This window comes from Colobus angolensis, unplaced genomic scaffold (assembly GCF_000951035.1).
Source record: "Colobus angolensis palliatus isolate OR3802 unplaced genomic scaffold, Cang.pa_1.0 Scaffold204, whole genome shotgun sequence".
NCBI lineage: Eukaryota > Metazoa > Chordata > Mammalia > Primates > Cercopithecidae > Colobus > Colobus angolensis.
Genome location: NW_012115200.1, coordinates 4,910,891 through 4,920,674, shown reverse-complemented (window position 1 = coordinate 4,920,674; position 9,784 = coordinate 4,910,891). Strand labels below are relative to the sequence as shown.

General features: G+C 38.8%; 1 long non-coding RNA gene and 1 pseudogene across 2 annotated transcripts; both read right to left on the bottom strand.

Moving 5' to 3' along the window:
- Window positions 1–402: 402 nt before the first annotated feature.
- On the bottom strand, window positions 403–4,100 carry LOC105511792. The gene is made up of 2 exons (XR_001001769.1): window positions 1,032–4,100; window positions 403–712 (listed from the first exon to the last, which is right to left on the bottom strand). It is a non-coding gene; the product is annotated as an uncharacterized LOC105511792 (long non-coding RNA).
- Window positions 4,101–5,300: 1,200 nt separating this feature from the next.
- Window positions 5,301–5,847, bottom strand: LOC105511791 (annotated as a pseudogene). Its single transcript, XR_001001768.1, has one exon. The product of XR_001001768.1 is annotated as a 60S ribosomal protein L23a pseudogene (transcript).
- Window positions 5,848–9,784: the final 3,937 nt, after the last annotated feature.

Sequence of the window (9,784 nt, the reverse complement as noted above, 5' to 3'; positions counted from 1 at the left end):
TTAACAAGTGCCCATCCACTCCAGCATTAGAGATGCTACTAATATGTGAATTTTTGGTAGTCCCTCCAGGTGAGCCTTCCCAGATTTCCCCTTTTCCAGGAGCTCAATCTCCTGTTCATGTCTAACTGTCTATCTGCTCTAACAGAGCCCACTATCCTGTGTCTTTCCCAAAAATAGTGAGGGAACAATGAATTGGAAATCATAGCAAATGATACGCATGTAGATGAAAACTTTACAACTTACACAAATAATCACTCAAAATCATCCTTACACTAAAAATACAAAACTATACAATTTCTACAAGAAACTAGAGAAGAAAAACTATGTGCCTTCGGGTTTGGTCATGAATTTTAACAAATGACACAAAAAGGTTGATATACACAGAAGAAATGACAATGTGGATTTCTTAATGTTTAAAGTTTATACTCTGCAAAAATACCTTGTGAAGGAAACAAAAAGACAAGCCACATATTGAAAGAAAATATTTGCAAAATACAGATCTGAGAAAGAATTTGTATTCAAAATATATACAAAACTCTTAAAACTGAACAATAAGTTAAACAGCCTGATGAAAATTGCACACAGATCTGAACAGACACGTCACCAAAGATGATCTACAGATGGCAAGTAAACATACAAAAAGATGCTCAACATAGTAGATAACTGAAAACCGCAATGAGATACCACAGCTGGTCTATATCTGTTAGAACTGCTAAACTCTTTATTTATTTTTTTTTATTTATTTTTTTTGAGACGGAGTCTTGCTCTGTCGCCCAGACTGGCGTGCAGTGGCCGGATCTCAGCTCACTGTAAGCTCCGCCTCCCGGGTTCACGCCATTCTCCTGCCTCAGCCTCCTGAGTAGCTGGGACTACAGGCACCTGCCACCTCGCCCAGCTAGTTTTTGGTATTTTTTAATAGAGACGGGGTTTCACCATGTTAGCCAGGATGGTCTCGATCTCCTGACCTCGTGATCCGCCCGTCTCGGCCTCCCAAAATGCTGGGATTACAGGCTTGAGCCACCACGCTCGGCCTAAACTCTTTAAAAAATGACAAATTGCTGGAGGAAACACAAGAACTCTTTTCACTGCTGGTGGAACACAGTGTATAAGACCTAAATATGCCACTCCAAAATATAATGGTAGGAAACCAGAATATGCCACCCAAAAGTATGTCCCTTTGGCTTAAGAATTATTCCAAGCTGATTATTTTGAAAAAAATGCTAACCAAGGAAGTTCTGAAAACAGAGTAGAAGCTACCCTTGTATAAGGAAAATTTACATATATAAAGGAAATCCCTATTTAAAAGCTACCTCTCTCTCTCTCAGCACCAAGAAGAGAAGGATAACTAAATCACTAAAGAGTCTTATCAATGGAGAATGCATGGACTTAATTCTGTATAACAAACCTTACCCTTGTCTACTGTGCTTTTGGTGGTTAACTCCCCACTACTGCACCTCAAATCTTCTTTCTTTAAGTTGAAGATAGTATTTATGCTTGAATTGAAAGCCACCTGTTGGAGATTTATTCATTTTTCCCTGAGTATCTTCCATGTATCCATAAGGTATACATGGTTTTAAACTTTCCTGTTTTTCTCATTTTAATCTATCATTTGTTACAGAGGGTCCCATCTAAGAGTTCCGAAAACATAGAAAATTATTTTTCCTCCCCTATTACAAGTTGGGCAGTTTTTTCCAAAGCTAAACAAGTCTCGCCTTACAATCCAAAAATCACATTCCTAAGTATTTTGACAACTACTTTGATGTTATTTCTAAATAAAAGCTACCATGCAATTATTTACAGAAGCTCTATTCATAATGACCAAAGGAAAAAAAGAATCAGAAAGTCTTATAGTAGATGATCGTGTGGGAATCCACTCAGACATCAAGAGTTCTTATAAAGATCATTTAAATGAAAGCATTTGAGATACTGAAGATAAAGGAAGAAATCTTACCAGAACTTACTTTATCCAATTCAAGCAGAGTGCCCAGAAAAAATACAGCTGCCATTAACTCCATCCAAGGAGTTTCTTGCAAATTCAGCTGCCTTGAAGACAGTGTACTCTTTCCCATTAGCATTGATAAATGAAAATTAAATCCTAAGCTCCCAGCTGACTGAACAGACCAACTCTTGGCTGAGGGAACCCCAGAGTAACTTTCAAAACTGAGTTCTCAGCTTGGCCAGGATGGGATGATGCAGGTCAGATACACCTCGTTATACCCCCTCGTTTGCTAACCATGATGAGGCTTTCTTCCCTAAGGATTAAACAGAAACCAGCCCTTTCAAAGGCTCCACCACTGATATCAACCTCTCCTTTCTTGCCTGATAAGAGACCACCCATGACGGAGAGGTTCTGGCCCGCGTACAGAAGATGCACAGAGCGAGCTTTCATGTCCTCTGCTTCACCTTTTAATGTCAGAGGGCTGAAAACTCCACCCTGGGATCATGCTAACACTGCCATTTTTTGTACTTGGGACCCATGAAGAAGCAAGAAACTCAATTGCACAAGCATGCATTTCTCCTTTCATAAATATTTGTGACTCCTCCTGGAGTTTATTAAATATATGTATTTGCCAATTCCACTCAGCATAACTATTTCCTTTACATCGCCCTTGAAGCATCTGTTTCTGGCTTCTGGCTGGAGGCTATGCTTCCCAGCCTGTCAGAAGGACAATCCTGCAGGCTGCAACCCTTTATAGGAAATAAATCTCTCACTGGGTGTGGTGGTTCATGCCTGTAGTCCCAGCACTTTGGGAGGCCAAGGCGGGTGGATCACCTCAGGTCAGGTGTTTAAGACCAGCCTGGCCAACATGATGAAACCCTGTCTCTACTAAAAATACAAAAAATTAGCCAGGCTTGGTGATGGGCATCTGTAATCCCAGCTAATTGGGAGGCTGAGGCAGGAGAATCGCTTGAACCCAGAAGGTGGAGGTTGCAGTGAGCCAAGACCACACCATTGCACTCCAGCCTGGGCAACAAGAGTGAAACTCCATCTCAAAAAAAATAAAATAAATAAAAATAAATAAATGTCTCCTTTCCAAATTTATGAATGTCATCATTCTTCCGTTGATAGCATTAAAAGGTTCAAAAAGACCTTCCATACTCTCCCACAAAAGCCCTACAAATTGTCATTTTGTTAATCATTTTGGATGCTGAAGAACTTGTAATCCAATTAGAAATGTTGGTACACCATTTATCGCTGTCAACCTGCCAACTCTCAGGAGTTTGTATAAGCCTAAATCTGAAAGGATCTCATCCCATTAGGATTCTTGTCTCCTTTTCTGTTGCCTTTGCCCACTGGCTCTGCCAACAGGGGTTTTTCTTTCCCCTTGGCTATCTTTGGATATAGGGGCTCCATCTTCTTAGGGAATGCCTTTTGAATGCATGGCTAAGTCATTAAAAAGCCTACAGTTTCAGTAATATTTTGAGTGAGTCCTCTGTGAAGCTGGGTTGGAATCTCAGGCTTCTTTGTCTGGAAGGTAACTCTTGGGCTACAAGTTTCTTATCCTAGCTTTGGTTTTGAGGCCTCTGTGTTCTCCTCTTGGGTTGGAAGTTATTCCTGGCTTTTTGTTTCATGGTGTCTCTGTGATCTTGATCTTGCTCCTTTCATGGGAACTTCTCAGTTGACTAAATTCTCCCTTCTCAAACCTCTGCTGACTATGTGTTCCACCAATGTGGAACGAATTCTGTCTACTTCCTTTCCTGTTTGCATGACTTTACTAAGAATAAGAATTATTTAGAACTTTAATGGCTCCTTTGAGAAAATTTTTTCTTTCAAATTGGCTCCTTTTAGACCTTTCCTTTCCCATTTGAGTCTCTCAACTCCCTATAATCACTGAAACTTTAGGCACCCTGCTCCATGCCTTGGAGGCTCTCAACATGCTCAAGAATCTGCAAAAGCAAACACCTGGGGCTGAAAAATAAAATAGAAAAAAATTATTTCTCAGCCTCCATAAGATTGTATGTCAAAACAAAAGAAAATCTTACAAATCTCCAAAAGTATTAGCGAGAAAAAAGCTTTAGCCCTCATATGAAGAAGATAAAAACTTGTTCCATTTTCCAGAAACACAGTTAGAAAACAAATATAAAATGGGGCAAAGGCAAAAACCAAGTCTTCTATATAAACTAGTGAATTTTGTATTATTGTAATCACATTAGTCAGGGTTCTCCAGAAAGGCAGAATCAATGTGATATATGTAAATAGATAGATGAGAGAAGACTCATTAGGGGAATTGGTTCACATAATTATGGAGGCTGAGAAGTTCCACGATAGCCTGTCTCCAAGTTGGAGAACCAGGAAAGCACCAAGTTGGAGAACCAGGAAAGCATAGCATGGCTCAGTCCAGGTCCAAAGGACTCAGAATGAGGGAAGTCAATGGTGTAACTCTCATTCTGAGGCAAAGGCTTGAGATCCTGAAGTTCTGATGTCAACGGCAGGAAAAGAAGGATGTTTCCATTTCAGAAGGAGATAATTCCCCTTTCCTATTCCTTTTTGTTCTATCTGGGTTCTCAACCAATTGGATGGTACCTGTATTCATCCATTTATACACTGCTATGAAGAAATACCTGAGTCTGAGCAATTTATAAAGAACAAAGAGGTTTAATGGACTGACAGTTCCACACGGCTTGAGGGGCCTCACAATCATGGTGGAAGGGGAAGCAAAGACGTCCTTCTTCACATGGCAGCAACAAGGAGCAGTGCTGAGCCAAATAGGAAAAGCTCCTTATAAAACCATCAGACCATGAGAACTCACTCACTATCATGAGAACAGCATGGCAGTAACCACCATCATGATTCAATCACCTCCCACTGGGTCCCTCCCACATGTAGGAATTATAGGAACTACAATTCAAGATGAGATCTGAGTGCGGACACAGCCAAACCATATCTGTGCCCATCTACATTGGGTCAGCGTTATCGCAGTGTCTTGCGGAAATACCCTCACACATATGCCCAGAAATTGTGTTTTACCAGCTATGTGTGTCTCTTAATCCAATCAAGTAGATGTCTAAAATTAACCATCAGAATATTTATGCCTGATTCATGGCTGAAATTTCAGGATGAAAGCTATGAAAGTCTTCTATATAAACTAGTGAATTTTGTATTATTGTAATCACATTAGTCAGGGTTCTCCTATTTGTGTTTGTATGTCTATTAATGTGTGTTATGTATATGTGATATTTTCTTAACTCAGGATAGCGTTGCAAAATTCATTTATAAAATCCTTTAAAGGTGCTCCATTCTAAGTTGGCTTGGAAAAAAATAAGCATTTATAAATAAATATTCACCAAACTCCTAGAAATATAGGAACTGATCAAATGTTTTTTAAGTTAACACGATTTGGATAAAACTTAGTAAAATAAGGTTAATATAATATTTTTGGTGTAATAAAACAACTACATCTTCAAAGTTACCACTACTGAATTTAAAACAAGCATAAATTCCTATTCTGCTTGAGTTCTAGTCAAATAAGCTAATATTATACTTGCTAGAAACATAAAATCTTAAAGCTTATAGATTTGATTCTAATTAAGCTGTCATTCTTATGAAAAACATTATTTTTTTTATGGTGAAAAGATATACATATATTTAGAGTTAGCCAGCTGGACTCGGTTTAGATGATCCCAATTTTGTTGCAACATCCAAAGCATCATAATCAGGAGCCAGTCGAACATATGCCTTCTTCTCTTTATCAGGTCGAATCAGGATGTTGACTGTGGCCACATCCATGTCCCAGAGCTTCTTCACAGCATGTTTGATCTGGTGCTTGTTGGCTTTAACATCCACAATGAACACAAGCATGTTGTTTTCTTCTGTCTTCTTCATGGCCGACTCAGTGGTAAACCTGCTTAATAGTAGCTTCCAAAATACTTTCGGTAATTTTTAACCTTAAAGTTAAGCTAAGTAAAAGATTTGCATTAAATATCTAGACCATTTATAAATAAGATACAATACTAAAACATTAATTACTGAATATAAATAATTCAAGTTTATATACTGTTGGCTTATTTTTACAGAGAGACTAAAAATATTTTGGCCCATTAATAAACATGGTTTTCTCTGCCACAATGAGAAATTGTACTATGAGGAAACACATCCCTGTAGATGCTGGGAGATGGTATGCTCATACATTTTCTAACCTACTATAGAATACTAATATATGACAGTTTATGACTGTTTACTTCCTAGTTTTCTCTGGAAAATAAAAAGATTACTAAGTATTAAAATTATAATCAATATATGTAAATAAAACTACTAGAAGTAATAGAATAACTAGAAACAACTCTATGCAGACCATGCAAGAAAATAGGGCATGTTTCACAAGTAAAGTAGGATGTATTTTTTATAAGGAAAACCATACAAAAGATACAAATAAAAAGAGATATCTAACCTTCCCTGTGTTATATTTGTATGGGTAAAATGTTATGTTTTCAGAAATTATACACAATTCCTGGAAATTTGTCAATGTCCTCCTTATCCATGCTATGTGCCAGTATAGAGTTATGAGTCATAATTCCAATTATTATTTTAAATGTTGTGCCGGGTACAGTGGCTCACACCTGTAATCCCAACACTTTGGGAGGCCGAGGCGGGTGGATCACAAGGTCAGGAGATCAAGACCATCCTGACTGACACAGTGAAACCCCTTCTCTACTAAAAATACAAAAAATTAGCCAGGGGTGGTGGCGGGCACCTGTAGTCACAGCTACTCAGGAAGCCGAGGCAGGAGAATGGCGTGAACCCAGGAGGAGGAGTTTGCAGTGAGCCGCAATCGCACCCCTGTACTCCAGCCTGGGTGACAGAGCAAGACTCCGTTTCTAAATAAATAAATAAATAAATAAATGTTGTATGCCACAGAAAAAATCGAATATCCTTTTCAATTGTGGTATAATCACAGCCATTTCATATTCTTTGTCATTTAGATATTCTTTCCCCCGATGCTTTCCTGAAAGCTCCTGCAATCAGCTACAGGTCAGAATGTTCATCTCCAACACAGGACTCCGAGACTCACGGAAAAGAGTATGATAGGTACTCTGGTTAAAGGCTTCTGATGATATTGCTTAAATAACTTTAAGACCATACACTTGACTCAGTGAAGATCTCCAGAAGCCTGGTTGAGAAATTGATGGGGTCACGAGACTGCTAACCCAAGATGCAGCAAGACTGGAATTGATTACATGGCACTGAATGAACTGATGAAAACTGATTATAATTTTATAGCTTTTTAGAGCATTGCTGGTTCTTTCATGTTCTAGTTTCTGGATTTAAGAAATCTCTTTCTCTTAATCTAACTGTAACTTACAACAATTTAGTAGATTATACTTTTGTAAACAGAAATGAAGTATTTATCTTTTTTTCCCCTGCCTGATTTCTCCAGAATTTTGAAATTCTTACTGAATACTCTTATTTTCATGATGATACAGTTATTAACAAAAGTCCAGTAAGAATCTGTTCACCTTATAACAGGACTTAATTGGAAAATTTGGTTATATTATCAAGGTTTTTACTGGAATATCATATTCTGGAAGTGTACCTAAGATCAGTTACGACCAGCAATCTTAAGGAAGTAAGGTTGACTTTTATGGAGACAATGCTTACAAAGCACTGTGAGAAATGGGAAAGTTCTTCTTCAAAGATTGTAAAAAGTCACAATTTCTTATTATAAGATTGCTATCCACTATTTTGTGTGTGTGTGTGTGTTCCAAATCAGTTGTCCTAGCTTGCTCCAGCATGCCTGGACAGAACTAGACAAGCCCCGGCCCATAGTGTATGCCATTCCTTATTTGGAGATGCTTCCTTAACTATCCCTGGCAACTTCCTTTTCTTTCTTTGTTCTATTCCCCTTACCTAATTAAGACAGTTTTAAACTAATGGCCAATTGGGTAAAGTGTAAAGGGTGAGGTCCTATTTCAGCCAATGGTAACTGGACACAGCAGCAGGGTAGACACATGAGGTTGTAAGTAACTCTGTCTCCTTTGTTCAGTGTGCTCTTGTGGCTGGACAGCTATTGAGTAGCACCCTTTCTGCAGAAAGTAAAGCTCGCCTTGCTAAGAGATCATTTGTTCCCATGTTAATTCTTTTTTCTTTTACTAGACTTAATTTTAAAACAAGAATAGTCTTACTTTGATTATGATAAAAAATGATGGTTACTACAGAGAGAAATTTTATGTTTCAATGGAAAACTATAACTTGGCTGGGCATGGTGGCACATGCCTATACTTCCAGCACTTTGGGAGGCCAGGAGTTCAAGATCAGCCTGGGCAACATGTTGAAACCCCGTCTCTACCAAAAATATAAAAAATTAGATGGGCACGATGATATGTGCCTGTAGTCTCAGCTAATCAGGAGGCTGAGGAGAGAGGATCACTTGCACCAAGGAGGTAGAAGTTACAGTGAGCTGAGATTGTTGCACCTTTGCACTCCAGCCTGGGCGACAGAGCCAGACCCTGTCTCAAAAAAAAAATTTTTTTTAAGGAAAGCTATAGCTATTTTGGGTTATCAGATTCTAGTCTTTTTTCTTGTTTTTGGGCTATTTTTACCTCTTTGTAAACCGGATACTGCCATCTGATGAATTTTGTCCCACAATGATACTTGTGGAATAAGAAGCCAAGTATTGTCTCTCCTACTAATGTATCTATTGTCAGTTAATTTGAAGGTCTCCAACCCTGGAACAAAGTTAGAAGAGGAAGGTTTTGCTCCCCAAAATGCATAACCAAACTGTGGTACATTCGTGCAATGGAATACTATTTAGCCGTAGAAAGGAACAAGCTATCAACTCACACAAAAACATGAGTGAATCTTGTATGCACATTGCTAAGTGGAAGAAGACAGTCTCAGGAGAATACACACAGTGTGACCTCATTTAATGAGACACTGCAGAAGGCAAACTACACAGATGGGAAACCATTGGCTCCATGGGGTGGGGGTTTGAAGCATTCCATATGATACTTTAATAGTGGGATACCTGCCACAATGTGTTGGTCAAAATACGCAGAATTTTACAACCAAATGTGTAAATCAAACTCTATTCAAATTAAATAAAATTACTCAGGATGTGGAGTATCCGGAGTATCCCAGGACAGAATAAATCATGTGAAAAATAATTTAACTATGCTACAAATTACTGTGGTTTGGATGTGGTTTGTCCCTGCAAAAACTCGTGTTGAAATTTGACCCCCAAAGTGGTAGTGTGGGGCGGTGGGGCCTAGTGGAAGGTGTTTGGGTCATGGGGATGGATCCCTCATCAATACATTAATATCCTCCATGGGGATGAGTGAGTTTTGCTCTCACAGGAATGGATTAATTCCTGCAGGAGTAGGTAGTTAACAAGAGTCTGGGTTCCTTGCCTTCCCTCTTGCTTTCGTTCTTGCTGTGTGATCTCTGGTGCACCTCTTGCTCCCCTTCCATTTTCCATCATGAGGTGAAAAAGACTGAGACTCCACCAGATGCAACTGCCCAATCTCAGACATTCCAGCCACCAGTATTGTGAGCAAACAAGTTTGGTTTTTGAAGGTTAGAACTGATGGTCTAGAGAATTCATTTCATTCCAGAGACAGAAAGGAGAAATTTCTTGGGTTCCTTCAGGAATGAGTCTAGCTTTGCCTCATCTTTGTTTGAACTATGGATACGGCAGAAGAAAACATGATGATTTCACCGATTTAAGGTGCAAAAAGTCACTGGGTTCTCTAAGAAGCCTGGGATTCTTCTGCTGGAAAAATAAGTTTGTTGAGAAAAAATGACTTGAGGAGGCTGTTACTGAAGTGAAGCAGAATTGTTTTTACATAA